The sequence below is a fragment of the Balaenoptera borealis genome, assembly GCF_965194805.1.
Source record: "Balaenoptera borealis genome assembly, chromosome: 15".
Lineage (NCBI taxonomy): Eukaryota > Metazoa > Chordata > Mammalia > Artiodactyla > Balaenopteridae > Balaenoptera > Balaenoptera borealis.
In genome coordinates this window covers 67,421,941-67,439,157 of record NC_138871.1, presented here as the reverse complement: position 1 = coordinate 67,439,157, position 17,217 = coordinate 67,421,941, and the positions used below count along the sequence as shown (strand labels likewise).

The 17,217-nt window shown below is 50.2% G+C and overlaps 1 long non-coding RNA gene across 2 annotated transcripts in view; it reads right to left on the bottom strand.

Moving 5' to 3' along the window:
- The window catches only part of LOC309611872, a 57,643-nt gene extending 41,562 nt beyond the window's left edge, over window positions 1-16,081 (bottom strand). Inside the window, exons 1-4 of one of the 2 annotated variants that reach the window (XR_014234796.1) lie at window positions 14,327-16,081; window positions 8,390-8,452; window positions 5,083-5,352; window positions 4,508-4,634 (exon numbers count right to left, since the gene is read on the bottom strand). This is a non-coding gene — a long non-coding RNA (uncharacterized lncRNA). The remainder of the gene's footprint in view (window positions 1-4,507; window positions 4,635-5,082; window positions 5,353-8,389; window positions 8,453-14,326) is intronic. The other variant, XR_014234797.1, reaches the window with a different exon arrangement.
- Window positions 16,082-17,217: the final 1,136 nt, after the last annotated feature.

Sequence of the window (17,217 nt, the reverse complement as noted above, 5' to 3'; positions counted from 1 at the left end):
CAGATGTCATTTCTTTCTGGCATCTTTGATGACCGAGCAGTCTCATTTCAGTATTTTAGACTCAAATGGATTTATTTTAAAACTTCAAATCAGGCTTAACTCAGAACTCAACTCCCCGCCGCTGTGCAGGGGGACGGTGTCTGCAGCCTAGCTGGCTGGAAAAATAAGAAAGGGTCTGCTCCTCACACACTCTGCCTTTTGTTCTCTCTTTGAACTCCCTCTCTGCATTCCCTTCAGGGTCTAAACCCCCCAAGACTTACTCTCTGGCCCTCCTGGATAGAGCTCCCTGGGAGGGCAAGGAGATTCTGGATACATGACTGGCCCCTCCTCCTAGGTTGGGAGGGGTTGTCCATGGCTTCCTTCGGGTTCTGGGTGCTTCTGGCCAATGCTGGTGGTGCTGATGAGGTGATGGTCTCTGCAGAGATGGTGCTCAAGGCTTTCTGGGGCTCCCGGTCGGCACCCACAGTCCCTTCTGTAGCTAGGTCCCAAAACCCTCCTGAGGGCAGTGGTGTCTACCTCCAGCCCTGCCAAGAGTGCACACCCACAAACCCGGCTCTGGCTCGGGCCTCCATCACTCCCAGCTGCCTCCATTGCTCCGGCTCTCTGCTAACCCCAGTGCTCTGGGGTCTGTGTAGATCCCGGGGACCTCCAGCTTGTCCTTCTGGACTCTCTGGGGGCAAGAGAATCGGTGTGGGGTAGGCCACCCCATCTTCCTCTCAGACACCCTCAGCCTCTGTCGCCTGGAGCCCTCCTGGCAAGGCCTCTGCCTTTGGAAACCTCTAGAGCAGAGGTAGGCACTGCTCTCGGGGGTCAGAGGAACCTGTCAGGCACCCTCTTCTTCCCGTGGTCGGGGAGGACTGCATCAGACACTTGTTCCCCGGCTGCCCCCGAGGCTCCTCTTGCTGCGGCTCCAGCGGCAGCCCCAGGGCTGGCTTCGGGTCTGCGGCTCAGTGAACATCTGCCCAGCCTGGGACCAGGCCACCGGCCTCCCTTTGCTGCAGACACTGCAGAACCCCGGACGCTCCCCTCCTCCGGATGCAGGGGAGGAGCCTTTCGGCATGAGCGCCGACCTCCGAGCGCCCTGTCCTGCCTTCCCTCCCCCAGGCCTCCTGCCTTCCCTCCCCCAGGCCCCTGGCACCTTCTGGCACCGCCAGTGGGTAGGGTGGGCAGAACTCCAGGTGTTTGGTGGAAGGCAGTCTCTTCTTGAGTCCGCAGGGAGGGACTGGTCCCCCAGCAGGTGGATTTCTGAACCCAGAATATGGGATCCTCAGAACCCTGTAGCCCCAGCTTTGGTGCCTTGGCTGCAACTGAGGAAAAATCGTACTTGGCCTCTTGTTTCCATCTACTGGCGCTCACTCCGGTGTGCCTGACCCCGCCTTCTCCCCAGTGGTGATGGGGGGGTGGTGGTCAGCGTATGCAGAGGGACGGGCACCCCAGGCCCCCAAGCCTGGCTCTGCCACGTATTAACTGACGGATAACAATACCCCCCTCAGAGATGCAGTTTGAGGATGAAATTAATTAATACTTGTGAAGAGTTTAAAACGATGCCTGGCTTCCCTGGTGGCGCAGTGGTTGAGAATCTGCCTGCCAATGCAGGGGACACGGGTTCGAGCCCTGGTCTGGGAAGATCCCACATGCCGTGGAGCAACTGGGCCCGTGAGCCACAACTACTGAGCCTGTGCGTCTGGAGCCTGTGCTCCGCAACAAGAGAGGCCGCGATAGTGAGTGGCCCCCGCTTGCCGCAACTAGAGGAAGCCCTCGCACAGAAACGAAGACCCAACACAGCCAAAAAAATAAAAAATAAAATAAATAAATAATAATTAAAAAAAAAAACAAAACGATGCCCAGCACAAAGTGATTGAATTCTACAAGTTTGCTGTTAATCTCATCACATTGAATAAGCCACCTCACCTCTCTGAGCCTCAGTTCCTGGCCTGTAGAATGAGGTTCTAACACGCCACGGTGGGATTCGAGGATTAGCTGAGAGCCAGCGCCTGAGCCCAGTAAACGCTAGTTCCCTTCTACCTGCCTCGGCTTCTGCTATTGTCAGTTTAGCAAGCCAGGCCTCAGAGCAATAGGGTTTGTCTGGATGAGCGGGAGCTGCCGTCCCTGGAAGGCACTGTGCTAGGCAGGCCAAAGCAACATACGGAGCAAAAGGACCAAGATCCATTTGCTTGACTGGAAGCAACAGGAGAAAAGCATTACGGCGCCTTAGTGCCTTCTGTCCACTGGGATGAATCCTGGGCAGGGAGGCACAAGGCTTGGGTTCCGTGAACTGTTGTACAGTATTTGGCAGGAGCCTGAGGCCTCTCTTGGCTGCTCTGTGTATTGAGAGAGGCAGGTGATGTGCACCTCCATCTGATTCTGGCCAGTCACTCCCCCTCGACCCCATCCAGTGCCCATTCTCCCTCTCTCTCATTCTAATGCTCTCTCATCAACCTTTCATCTTGATTATAGTTTTTTTGGGTTTTTTTTTTTTGCTCATGGCACCAGATTTTGTTATTCTCCGGCCCAGCATGTTCTTTCCTCCCAGAGGCACTTCTCTGCTCTGCCTGGAGAATGATGATGAAGTGACATCTCCATGGAAACAGATGTTGATCCCACAGTTGCTTAGCGGATGTGCTGCAGGATGATGTAAGCCATGCTCTGGTTTCCAGGGTGGCTTGGTATCCTCTGATGTGTCTGCACTAATGGGGCTGGGGTTTCTTCCCTTGCTTCTACCTTTTTTATGTAAAAGTAAAAAGCAAAAAGAATGGGAAATGTACCTTCTTTGGGAGGAATGCTTTTGTAAGGAGAGCAAAGTGTTGGGAGTCAGAACTGGGTGTGAATCAGAGGTAAGATGATGAAGGTGACAGGTTTCTCTGGAGAAACAGGCTGGGGGAACCTTGGAAACTGTCCAGAAGGGGATGTTGCTGGCTAAGAAATACTCAGCTTTTCCACTCCCCTGTAAGGTGCTATAGACCTTTCACCTTGGACAGCCACTGCTCCCACCAGAGCAGCCCTGCTATTTGCCTGGGGCAAGAGCACAAATAGAGGCCACACACCGTGCTTCTAAATACTTAAAATTATAAACCAAATCAACAGATTGTTAAATAAAATATATTCTACCCTCTGACGTTGGCAACTGTAGTAGCAGAATAATGCCCCCCCCAAAGATGTCCATATCCTTGTCCCCAAAACCTGTAAATATGTAATGTGGCATTAAGGTTGTAGACAGAATTAAAGTTGCCAATCACCTGACTTTATGATTATACATTATACCCTGGATTATCTGTGTGGGTCTAATGTAATCCCCAGGGTCCTTAAAAATGAAAGAGGGGGCAGAAGAGAAGGTCAGAGTGATGAGGTGTGAGACTACTCTACCAGCCGTTATTGGCTTTGGAGATGGAAGAGGCCACAGGCCAAGGAGTGCTGGTGGCCTCTAGAAGATGGAAAAGGCAAGGAAACAGATTCTCCCTTAGAGCTTCCAGAAAAGAATGCAGCCTTGTTGACACTCAGTGAGACTTCTGACCGACACATGAACTCAGATAATAGATCTGTGTGGATTTAAACCACTAAGGTTGTGGTAACTTGCTATAGCAGCAATAGGAAACTAATATAATAGTCGTGCCATGATGGCCGTTGGGAGGGGCACAGACAGAGGAGGGCCATAGGGGGTCCTGCTAACTGGTGTGGCCGGGAGAGGGGCCTTCTCGCCTGCATCTAAGGGCAGAACTGGTACTATCATAGGAGAAAAAAGAAAATCATTTCCTCCTGTTTCCCTTCTTCAGTAGCCCTTTCAAACCAAGACAAAACAAAGGAAAAGCCCAAACAAACCAAACTAGCCAAAACCTTCACCATAAAGCCAAAGCCAGCTCTCCAACTGGTAGGAGGGAGAGCAGTTCCTCTGTGTTAGAAAAGAAGGTGGGGCCTCAGGCCCTGTTGGATACCCTTGCGTATCTGACTTTACCACGAACTAGCCCCAACCTGGTTGTGCCTCAGGGTTTTCCCCTGTGAGATGGGACTCAGAAAGTATACCAAGTCAGGATGACTTTGCCTTTCTTTCCCCTCACCTCTCTTGCAGTTTAGTAAATTGTCTTGCTTAGCTCTGAGGGGTGTGTTCTGAGCAGTCAAGAATCGCAAAGGAATTGGTGGTAAACGTTCTCTCCTCTCTCAGCGGATGTCCCATGTCCTGCAGGTCCAGGGTGCATCCCACCTCCTCCAGGAAGCTCTCCCTGACCTCTGCCATCCATGCTCATCTGCAGCACTTTCTGGCTGCAGCCCTTTCCCATCCTTGTTTTCTTCTCTGTGAATAGTGACACATTCTGCATATTTAGTATAAACGCATCTGTTCGATGACTATTGCACGCCTCTAATCCCAAACAGGTGAAGCACGACGCTAGGCACATTGCAGACCTCGTCAAATCATTTTCAGTCAGTTGATTATCAGTTAAAGGATTCAAGGCCCAGAACACCTGGTTACAAATTCAAATCAAAGCCTGAAATAATTTGTAACGCGTAGGTTTACCTCCTCTGCTGAGAGCCATGGCTTGTTTGACTTCTTGCTTTTACAGCCTCCCGGACTCCTTCCCTGGATCTACTTGAGTATCTCCACGTAGACTCATCCTTGCTGCAGTCTCTGGGCGGACGCTTTCCTAAGATGGGGAGAATTTAAAGTTCAGTGGCTCGGGGGATTTGTCCTGGAGCCAGCCTGGCTAGTCCTTCTCTGGCCTTGATCTCAGGTCTACTAACAGGCTTTATTCTGAAGGCCACGTCCTGCCTCCGGCTCCTGTTCTAGTTGCCTCTGGACACCCGAGGCCTCGACACCTGCCCGGCCCACATTCTGTTTCCTCTACGACTCACCCTGGATGGAGTCTGGGGTCCTGCTCCTGAGGCCCTGTGTCCCCTGTGTGACCTTCACGTGTCTCCTGCTGTCGGAATACCTACTGACCTGCCTGCCAGGACACCCACCCGGCACCTCTAGCCAGCTGCCCTGTCATAGCCACCTGCCTGTCCCCTCTTCTCTGTATACACTGTGGCTTCCCAACAGGACTGACTACCCTCCTGCCCGCTCTAGGTCTGCCCCCTCAAACCTCACCTTACCTGGTGCCCGTGTAGCCTTCAGGTGCAGACTCTTCCTTGCTTGGCTCTGGCTTACATCTTTATTCATTTATTCATCCACGTAGCCACTCACTCATCCAGCAAATATGTGCTGAAAGCCCATTCCGTGGCAGGCAGTGTGCTGGAGGTTGGGCTCTGTGCTCCAAAAACTCACCAGCCTCTGAGCCCGAGGCTTCACACAATGCCCCTCCCTGAGGCTCCACATGGGGAAATTACCTTGAATGACGGGTCTGATTGTGGCCACCTGTAGTGCTGTTTATAACAATTAAATTGATAACACAAGGCAGAACAAGAGAGATTAGATTACACTTCTAATCCTGATAGAATTCTTTGGTATAGTAAGAACTCATAGTAATAAACAAATTAAGCCATACGAGCTACAGTTAATTTTTAGTTATTTAATTTAACATGTGCCACAAGTCTTTCAAGAAGTCCTGGTTGAGACCTCTTTACATCCAGGAGTCCAAGAGGAATTGTCTTTAGTCAGTTATAGTTCAAGATAGCCTGGTGATCCGTCTGAGTGACAGTGAGACAGCTGGACCCATTTCATAGTGGACACAGTGCTAAGACATTATTGTTCCTCCACCATGAAGTCAAACTAGAAATCTGAGCATTAAACATTTTAATAATAAAAGTGTGGCACTAATTACACACTTAAAATTTTATATTTCTTTTTGCATCGTGAAGGGTATCTATAAGGGCAATATTGGGCTTCAGCTCAATGTCTAACACTTGGCCATTCTACCTCTGGCCAAGATGAGTATTCACCACAGCTCTAAAAGGATTCCATTGAAGCTTTTATATTTCTTTCCTCCAGATATTTTATCCCAGTTAAAAATAGCATCTCACGCCAGAGCTGAAAACAGGTTTCTCCTCTCTTCCCTTCCTCACTCACTCTGGTTCTCAGCCTCCTCCTGAATCATGGTTGTGGAGCTAGTTCACTGAGATGTCCTGGAGATGCAAGGCAAGAAATCCCACATTTCCTCTGGGGAAACAGTGTCAGCCGGTGTCTGTCCCACTGGTGTCGAACCAGCCCAAGTCAGGTGCTTTTAAACCAGATGGTATTGCCTCTTCCCCCCTCCCAGTCTTCTTCCAGCGAAGAGCAAGGACCCCAGCTTTTGTCCTGGTTGCAGGAAGCCTGTAGTTGCTCTCTGGTCGCTATTTAGCCACGCCTGTTAATACCCAGAGCAGATCCGGAGCCCCGCACCCCACTCCACGCTCTGGGTGGAGTCTGAATGGTCGTGGAACGGTCCATATCGTGTCTGAAAGGAGGCAGAGGAGCGGGCAGCAACAACACCCCACGCTGATGGCAAACACCTGCAGCTGGAAGAGCTCCGCATCCCCACAGAATCACAGTGAACAGGTGGTCCATATTTTCAAGTCAGCCTGGATTTCAAACGTCGTGTCACTTGCCTGATGAGTTCACGGCATCCCTGTGAGCCAGAGCCCTTTTTCATCTGGGGACCAGAAAAAGTCACAACAGCCAGCAGGGTCACCTTACTGGCTGAGTAAGGACACAGGTCCCTGAGCTAGCTGGAACTGTAACGCCATCAATGACATTCTCTCCACCCTGGGAACCTCCTACACGAACTTGTACATTACCCCTCTGGCCACACGCGTATTCCCTGCCTTCACTATAACTTCCATCTTGTCCCATTTTTGAGAGCAGTTTGCTATGTTTGTCTGCCCAATGGGCTGTCTTGGTTATAGGTTATAAGCAGTTTCTTTCCAGAGTTTCAAAGCTTCCTTTTTCCTTTAGGATTACATTTTATATTTTCCATGCAGTTTGCCTTTCTGGGAGAATGTTCTTAAGGATGAGTAACTTTGGTTTGCCCAGATGGTCTTCCTTTCAACCACTTTCCATATTTTAAGGATCCCTTATTCTTACATTTTTTTCAAAGTGGTGTGTTTGATTTGAGATTTTAGGCTGAGACACTGCTTTTTACTGCAAATTCCTGCCCGTGTGCTATTGTTTCATCCTTTGAGGCGACTAGGTGAAATCTGCCATTAGCTGAGATCATCAGGGCACCGTTCCTCAAAGTAAGATCTGTGTCCACCATCAGTGTGCTCCCTAAAAATGCAGACTGCTGGGTCTGGCTGCAAACACATTGACTAAAAATGTGGGTGGGGCAGGAGGAGGTCCTGGAATCTGCATTTTCCCACAATTGCAGCAGGTGATACTTGTACACTGTAGAGTGTGAGAACAACCATTCCAGCTGAAGGAGTGAGCTTCCTAGATGTCCTCGGAGGCTGCTTTTCTCTGCACATCTCCTCAATCCATGGGACCCACGCTGTAAGAAGGACCCCTGTGTTGGGTTTTCTTGCCTGCCCTTGTGGCTTTCAGTAACTTTCATATTGTGCAGAATCCTGATGGCCATTCTGAAGGCAAGCTGCACTATCTTAGTTGGACTCGATGGAGATGAATCTGGCCACAGTGCCTAGGATGGGGCTGAGTGGGCAGAAGAAAGATCGGTGCTTCCCCACATTTCCCACATGGAAGCAACATAAAAAAATGATGACATTTGAATTGCACACTGAGATTAACAGACGAGACTTCCTGAGGCTGCAAGATGCTGGTCTAGAGGCTGCAGCCTCCACAAGCCTGGTCTGGGCGCCCCGAGGGCTGAGGAGATGGAACTCTCAGCACACCTGTTGCCCATTTGTCCGGAGCCCCGCATAGATGTCTGTTGCTCTCATCCAGATAAGAAATGGATGATGGCCGGTAGGAATAGAGAGGCGGGGATGAAGCAGCAGATGTTGAGGGTGGGAATTTTAGACTTAACAACCAATTAGGGACTTCCCTGGTGGCGCAGTGGTTAAGAATCCACCTGCCAATGCAGGGGACGCAGGCTCGATCCCTGTGGAAGATCCCACATGCCCCAGAGCAACTAAGCCCGTGCACCACAACTACTGAGCTTGCGCTCTAGAACCCGCAAGCCACGACTACGGAGCCCTCGTGCCACAACTACTGAAGGCCACGTGCCTAGAGCCTGTTCTCCTCAACAAGAGAAGCCACCGCAATGAGAAGCTCGCGCACCGCAAGGAAGAGTAGCCCCCACTCGCCGCAGCTAGAGAAAGCCCATGCGCAGCAAGGAAGACCCAACGCAGCCAAAAATAAATAAATAAAATAAAATAAAATTTTAAAAGCCCAACCAATTAAATGGGGGGAAGATAGAAGGGAAGGCATCAGAGGGCTGTGAGTTCTGAGCCCAGAGGGAAGTGAGGACTTGGACAGAGTAAAGACAGAGCCTGGTCTTATTGCTGTGGGAGCTGTTCCTTTACTTCTCACCTCTCTCCTCCGTGTCCTGGCTGAAACCACATGCTTTCCCCTGGTCATCTGTTCCACGGGCTCCTAAGATCAACGGGAAGAGAGCAATGCTATAGGTGTTGGAGTAGATGGCTGCTTTCTCCTCCCCAGCCCCTTCTCTCCTACTAATGATGGGTGAGGGGAGTAGCTTGCATTTCCCATTTTATTTCTTGGTCGAGTAAGGCACACACAAGCTATGTACCTTGTTCCACGACTTGCCAGGGCTGAGGCAGGGAATTTATCTCTGGCCTTTTTCATTCCTAAATCAATGTTTTGTGTGTTTTTGCAATCACCACTGACACCGCCATCTCAGCACATTGACTGGTGACCCATTTGTTCTTTACATTCAGGCTCAGAGGCTCCTAGGCTGCACCCAAGGCTCCCGGTGTGAGCAGAGCATTCTGACTCTGTGAAGACCCAAGTCCCGGGGTCCTTTGTGCTCCAACACATCACCAAATTCTTCAGTTCACAGTGCAACACCCTCTGTGACTTGCACCCCCAAATCCGCTTGCTGGTCCTTAATGGCCATGATATGCGGGGTCAGTTTCCAGACAGGGCAGACCCAAGAGAAAGCTTGGCTTTAAACCCAGGGGTGGATTATGTTTTATGGAGCCCGAAGTCTATATAATTTTGGAGAGTGTCTTTAGGAAAAAAAAAAAGAAACATATACTACTACTTATGCATAATTCACAGAAAACGCGGGACTGTGCAATTGAGAGGCCCTGAAGATTACGCTCCCTTAGCTCCCCAGTCACCCTTCTCTGCTCAGGGCTGCTGATGGCAGGCAAAACCTTGGGTCACTTCTCCCTTCTGCTCTCATCTTGCCTTGCGCAAGTGCAAAATCACAGTATCCTTGCATCTGAAAAAGGCAGTGTCATCCCAAGGCCCCAGAGGCCCCTTTATAAATGTCAAGCTAATTACTGGATGATGAGATAATAGCTACAGTGTGTGCCGTCTGGGTCAGCTGCTGCTGCTGCTACCAAAATACCCCGCGGATGCCAAGTGACATGTTTGCAAAGAAGGGAAGGACTAAGCGCTTCAGGCCTGGATGGTGAAAACAAGCTCCCAGGTCGCCTCTGGCAGGGAGACACCTCCGAGGCAGAGGATGGGGAGGGGGGTGGCTGGAGGAGGCTGTGGCAGATGAAAATCTCTTCCCTGGGGAGAGGGTAGCAGCAGAACTTCCTGAGCCTGCGAAGCTCTTTACATGCATTATTTCTTTTCATCCCCCAACCAGCCTTTTAAGGTGGGAGCGATTATTATCGCTAACTGCTAATTAAAAGAAGAACTGAGGCCACACCACACAGCTAGGAGGGGGTGGAACCAGTATTTGAACCCAGAACTCATGGGGAAGAGCACCCTGGGCTACGATCCCCTCTCTCTCCGTTTTTTTTTTTTTTTTTCCCCACATACACGGGAGGCTTGTGTTTATAAATGACACAAGACCTGCCCACAGTCAGGACTTCCCATGGGCAGGACGGAATGAGCAGTTATGCGGCCAGCAAGGTGAGGCCGTAGCGCTGCTCCTCAGGTCCCCAGTGAGCGGTTACATTGGGTTGATGATTTGCAGATGCGCTCTGTGGAAACGTAGGCACTCCACGGAGGTTGCCAGGAAGCAGGGGGGGCGGGGGGAGGGAAGGAGGACATCTGATGGGGAGTGGTGGGTGGAGCCGTCAGGCAGCTGCAAGAAATGCCCGCTTCCAAATCCAGCCAGAGAAGCGCCACCTTCATCTCATGGGCTGGGCTCGGCTTCCTGATAAACTTTGTGTTTGAGCAAAGGTATCTTCACCCCCAAAATGTTACAGGACCACATGAGTCCTCCCAGCCCTGCGCCCACCACACTGGCTGTTTGGGTGGGAAGATTACACCAGGTTCTGCAGGGAAAGCAGATCCCGACCGTCTCTGTTCAGGCAATCTAGTGAGGCTTATGAACCCTCCCCTAAGCAACATTTTCAAATGCATTAGAGAGAAAACATAAGATTACAAAGGAAACCAACTACACTGAAATACAGTTATCAAACTATTCTTTAAAACATCAAAGTTGCGATCTAGTACCGCGTGTGCTTCTTTAGCACATTCAGCAAGATCTAGTGACAGGCCTATCAACCACCATAATTCCCAAGCCATGATGAGCGTAAACAATAATCTAAGATATCTGCAACCAGTACGCTGTGATAGGAAGATGGGATTTCTACTGGTGGCAAATCACAGACGCAGCTACAACATCTGAGGTCCTCTGCCTACACTCGTAACAGCAGGAAATGCTAAATTTTGACCGAAGGTTAGCTAAAATAAAGGTGTAAAATTTTTTCCCATCCAAGTGTCCAGACCCTTTGAATTCTGTCCGTGGGCCCCGCAGCCCCTCATGGAAATCCATCAGCACAGCGCATGTCAGACACCTGAGTTCGTAGCCCTAATTATCAGTGTTGGTGCGCTTCTGTGAAGCAGCTGGCACAATGGCCTGGCTTGGTGGAGCTCTTCAGTGCTCGTTCTCTGCTCTAAGTCCTGGTGGCCACCAGGGCGGGGGGTGGGGGAGGAGAGGGGCGGCATTTCTCCACATCTCTTCTCACTGGATTGTGATGAGGTGCCTCTGGCCCTGAGACTGTCCTTTAACTGTCCCTCCGCCAAGGAAAGCTGCCAAAGGAGGCCCGCAGCGTTCCATCCTGGGTGCAAGGGCTTTATCCATTGCCCCATGACCAGAACACTCACTCCTGACCCAGCCCGTCCTCATGCGCACACACTGCAAGCTCGCTCCCAAGAGGGAGACTCCAGGAGGATCCATCGGGTAGCTCGCTCTGCTGTGTCCAAATAACAGACCGTCTCGGCTGCAAAGACATGGGATTAGGCAGCGTTCAGAGAGCTATTTTGGGACGAGTGGTTTCTTTTCTCTCCCTCTGATGCTTTGTTTTCAGGCTCATTCACAGAATGCCACGGAGGTCACGGGAGCCGAGGAGAGGTGGCGCTTTCTCCCCCGCACCTATGGTGGAGCGGGGTGGGTGTAGGGCACAGGGCTCAGCATGCCCCCCCTACTTCTCGGGAAGGAACTGCTAGTTGTTTGCAACGTCTCAGAAACCCCAGAGCAGTGTCCACTCACCTCGCAGGTGGCCCCGTGTTTTGCGGGGGGCTCAGGCTGCAAGATGGAAAAGGGCAGGGCGGGGCCTGGATGAGCCTGGACTGAGCCAAGAATGTCAGAGCTGGAAGGGACCCCAGAGAGCATGCAGCCCACCCTCCTCATTGCCCAGATAAGGAACCTAAAGCCAGGTCCCAGGGGTCAGGGGCCAAGCCAACACTGGCAGCCCTCATCCCCTCTCCTCAGACCTCACCCAGCCTGAGCCTCAGGCGGATCTCGCCCTTGAGGGCTTGGTGAACCCCCTGGACTGTGCAGTAGCTCCTGCCACCAAGTCTCTACACAAGAGTACTTAGATCTCCTGCCTGCAGACTTTCCCTGTCTCATCTGCCCCTGCCGAGCTGGAGCGATGCATCTTCCTGCCTTGGTGCTGGAGGTGCGCCCCATCCGTGCCCCAGCACCGCCCAGAGCTGGTGCCACTCCCAAGGGTGGCTTTGCCTGAACGGGGCTTGGGGATGAGGGTGGGACCACTTCTTGCTCTTTGAACCCCCAGTGCCAGCCACCAACCTGAGGGTCAAAGTACGTGTTCAGAAAATATTTACTGACCGACTTTATTAAGCGCCAGCTATGTACCCTGCACTCTGCACCATCCAAAGCATAAATGCTCTTAGCCTTTGGCAACTTTATAAGCCAGGAGGAGAAACAAGATACCAACCCTGCCTGGCAGGAGAGGAGCTCAGTGAATTGGACACACGAATAAGCGAGATTTGAGGAAACAGAAGGGCAACAAAATGCAAGTATAGTTTCTACTACCTCCAAAGTGAAGCATGCCCGCTGATTCATTTATTCGAATGCACAGTCACAATGTTGGTCTTCTATTTATATTTATTTTTAGCTTTTTACTTGGCTGTGTTTATATTTTTTGAAAGTTTTAATGTGCATAATGTATCTGTGCATTATTATACAAATAAATTAATTCATGCCATATAATTTAGAAATAACTACACATTTATTGGAGGTTGTGCTGAAAGATGTTTTACTGATAAGGGTATTGGATTTAAATGGGTTTAAACTGTGCTGGGTGAGAGCCTTCTGGCGAAGGGAGAATCAGGAGGGCTCCCTGGGGGTCTGCACCCCCTTCCCCTGACCCCGCTCAGTACTCTCACTTCTTCCCAGAAGATGAGGCCTGCCATCTGAGCTCTGGACTAGCCATCTGCAGCTCCAGCCCCTGTCGCCCGGAGCCATCACCCCCCAGGCCTGGGCAGTGAGCGGCGACGGGGCTCTCAGTCCACCCTGCCCCCTCACCGAGGGGCCTCCGGGGAGAGGTGCTCCATTGCTGGAATGGGTCTCAGCCCCAGCCGACCTGGGAGAGCAGTTCCGACGTGGGGAATGTGGATGGAATAACTTTCTGTTCAGCTTTCCCAACAAAAGCCACTTGTAATTTATGTCCCTGCACATACCGTTCCACGCTTCTGCTCACATTCTTCCCGCTGCTGCCTAGAAGCCTTTAAATTTGCAAACAGCCCTGCTTCGGCATTTGAGAGGTCAGAGCCATCCATCACCCCCGTGATTTATTTCCACAGGGATTCTTGAAGTCCCCACAGAGAGCCAGGCTTGGGGACAGATACCTGCGATTCTAGAGAAAGACGACCGGAATGGGAAGAGGGCAGAGACCCTTTTTTTAGGACCTCATTTTAAACTTTGTGCCAGGTACCAGGCTGGGTACTTCGTAATGTAATTGGTCCTCCCGGCAGACTTGGGAGGTACGGATTATCATTTGTAAAATGAGGAAATTGAGGTGTGGTAGGCTAACATTCCCTGCCTCTGCCTGGGATGTCCATGCTCTAAACCACAAAACCTGTGACTAGGTTCCCATACATGGCAAAGGGGCTTTGCATATGTGATTAAGGATCTGAGGATGGGGAGACTGTCCTGGATTATCCAGAGGGACACAAGGTCATCACAAGTATCCTTATAAGAGGGAGGCAGGAGGGCCAGAGTCAGAAAGATGCAGTGATGGAAGCAGTGGTCCAAGTGATGCAGGGCTCAAGCCAAGGAATGCAGGAAGCCTCTAGATGCTGGAAAAGGCAAGGAACTGGATTCTCCCTCAGAGCCAGAAGGAGCACAGCCCTGCAGACACCTTGATTTTAACCCAGTGAGACTGATTTTGGCACCTTTCCTCAGAACTGTAAGGTGAAAAGTTTGTGTGGTTTAAGGAGCTAAGTTTGTGGTCATTTGTTTCGGCAGCAATAAGAAACGAATACACAAGGCATTACTTTTCCCAAGGCCACAGAGCTGGGGAGTGGCAGAGGTGGGATGTGAACCCAGGTCGGTCTGACTCCACGGGTCCAAAAGATGTTAAGAAACTTTTCAACGGAGCTCAGAGCTGATAAGCTGAAGGTGCTATTGCTTGGCCAGGTAAGAGAGGTGTCCCAGGCCTGTGGCAGAGTTGGAGGGACAGATGCACTGGACAGAGGGGTCCAGGCTGAGTCAGGAAGTGAGGGGAGTAGTAGGTACCGAGAAGCTCACAACTGCAAAATGGCTCTATCCTTCCTCCTCGAGGACCCACGATCATCTGACAACCCTCTGTTCCCGCAGGGCTTAGGACGCAGGTTCTGCCCCTTCAGTGACCGCAGCTGGCCAAGGCTTCTGCCAACGGACAGGGCTGGGCTGGTCTGGGGGCAGGGCAGCAGGGCTTCTACCCTCCTCTATGTGGAGGCAGGGTGGTCTCCCATGACACTCTCAGAAGAGGCCATGCCCAGCTCTGCCATGACCACCCATGGGACCCTGGATTAATCACTGAATCACTCCTGTCCTCAGTCTCCCCATCCGAAAAACAGGATGATGGTACCTACCTCATAGGGCTGCTGGAAGGATTGATTGCACGTGGGTCTAAGGGGAGCTGAGTCTCAGCTGGCATGCAGAGCTGTGGTGGTGACCGTACCTCCCCTTTGTCAAGGGTTGGTAGGTGCCTCTGCTGTACTGGTGGCCAAATGATTTTAATGGCACCCTTGAGTCCAAGTCATGGGTCCTTAGCTCCAATTACCTGCTTCAGCCACCACTGCTGGTGAATATGAGCCCGTGGGGCTGCCCTCCCGTTCTGAGCTTTCACTCGCCTGTAACAGAGAGAAGTGATCTCTCAAGCTCTTCCCTGTGGGGGACATCTGGCGACCTAGCGCCTCTGGCCAGCAGCCCTTGAAGGGCACTGTTGCTCCTGCTACCCCACCCCTTGTCCAGAATGCTGGGGGAGGCTGGGCACAGACCTCCCTCCTCGCTCTCCCTCCTGATCGTTGTGGGGAGCACCGGGGGAGGGGGACGGGGGACAGAGGAGCAGCAGGACGGAGCCAGCAGTGGCAGCCTCTGCAAGTGATTCTTCCCGGATTTGTTTTGAAAGTTTCATTCGGTGACACATCTACCCATGTCGCTATATTTATCTGTGAGAGAGGCAGGATATTTTTGAACGGATGTAATTTCTGGCTCTTTCCCTCCAAGGGAAAAAAAAAAGTTTCTCATTCCTATTCATGTCTTCCTGCCTCTGCTCCTGCCTCTTCCACACTTCTGTATAAACACACCCATGCACACACACACACGCACACGGCAAGGTAGACCCTTGGTTCAACAACTGCTATTCTGAGACTCTGTGGCTGACTCAGGCCTAGGTAACGTGATGGATAAACAGACAGAAAGGCAGATAGACTGAGAGAATTGAGAGGAATTGAATAAATGACCAAACGCACAGTGAAGAAATTGTGGGTTTGGGTGCTTATTTTTTTTTCTCTTCCAACTTCACTGAACACATGCTTAATAGGAGGAAAACGGACTGAGGGCAAGAGAGAAGGCCCCAAGGGGCACCAGCCAGGGCCGGGGGCTGGAATGAGCAGTTTGCTCTCTGACTTTGATGGAGTTGCCGAGAAGACAGACCCGGCTCACAGCTGACCCAAAGCTGAGTGCGGGCGTGAGAAACCCGAAGCCAAGTTCAGGATGGCAGGGCGAGCTTGAGAAGCAATAAGATGAACTATTACAGGATGAACACCTTCAGTTCTGCATTCACATGAAAATAACCAGCAACCTGCAGATGCCTCCAGGAAGTAAATCAGGGAGGTAGGAGATGGGGAAACAGGACTCAGGCCTCCGTAGTGTGTCATGCACAGATTCCAGATGTTGCCGCCAGGCAGCCAAAGTCATGGAGATTTCCTTCTATGTTCCTTCTAGAAGCTTTACAACTTTAGGTATTACATTTAGGTACATTTAGAGTCACCTTGAGGTAATTTTTGTATAGGGTGCTACGTATGGCTTAAGGTTTGCTTTTTACATTTTTTGCATATGGATATTCAATTGTTTTAGCATCATTTATTAAAAAGAGCATCCTTCCTCCATTGAATCGCCTTTGTACTTTTGTGAAAAATCAGTTGACTAAATATGTGGATCTTGGGACTTCCCTGGTGGTCCAGTGGTTAAGACTCCGCACTTCCACTGTCGATGGCATGGGTTCGATCCCTGGTTGGGGAAATAATATCCCACATGCTGCATGGCGTGGCCAAAAAAAAATAAAAATAAAAATGTGGATCTACTTCTGGATTCTTTCTTCTCTACCACTGATTGATATATATATATATATATATATATATATATATATATATATATATATATAAAAAATACATATAAAATATATTTTATATTATATAAATATATATTACATAAGATATATTTTTTCCAGAAGTACACATACATATAAAATATATATCATATATTTATTTGTATATATTTTATATATGTATACTTATGTACATTAATATAAATACATTATTATTATACAGTAGTATTATTAATATTTATTTATTTATATTTTCCTCCAAAACCACACCAACCTCATTACCGTAGCTTCACAGAAAGTCTAGTAAGTCTTGAAATCAGATAAGTCAGTTCCTCCAACTTTCCTCTTCTTTTTTGAAATTGGTTTGGCTATTCACGTTCCTTTGCCTTTCCATATAAATGTTGGCATTAGCCTGTCAATTTCTGTTAACAATTTTTGCAGGGAGTTTTATTGGATTGCAGCCCACAGATCATCTTGGGGTGAACTGACAATAACAAGCCCTCATTTTAGGGCTTCTCTTTGCACCTTTGTTCCCTCTTAGGGAACATTTCTCTTCCTGCTCCTGATCCCCCAGCAACGGACTGCTGTTAGCTGTTACTCAACACTTGTTAGCCTGTGGTCGGGATGGAGTAGGGGTCGGGTGACAGCCTCTGCTGTTCTGCTTCAGTTTCAGTCTTAGGCAGGTGCTGTGTCTTGGATGGGGGATAGTTCAGTGATTCTGTCCCTCCCCCATCAGTAGGGGACTTACTGGTCTGCATGTAGTTTTGCCCCTCACCCCCAGGGTAGAGGGTTTTACTCTTCTCCCATCTGCCATGGATCCTGCGCCCTAAGGACAACATGGTTTGCTGCCCTTTCCCCAATGGTTATATACTTTTTCCATAAGGGATACGGGGAGAAGGATCTGGGTGGAACTTCATGCTTTTCCAGAAGCACTGTTCCCCCTCCCCAGGCCTGAACCAAGAGAGAGGTCTTCCCAGGTCTCTTAACCTTCCCCCCGTTTCTTGTGAGCATCCAGTGTGTTCCATGGAGAAGAGCCTGCCAGCGGGTGTGGATTTCCCTGAAGTCTGCAGCCCCCAAGGGGGCTATACATTCACACAGGCCCCACGTGTGGCCTTTAGCAGTTCATTAATAAGTTTGGTTGGATTCTTTTTT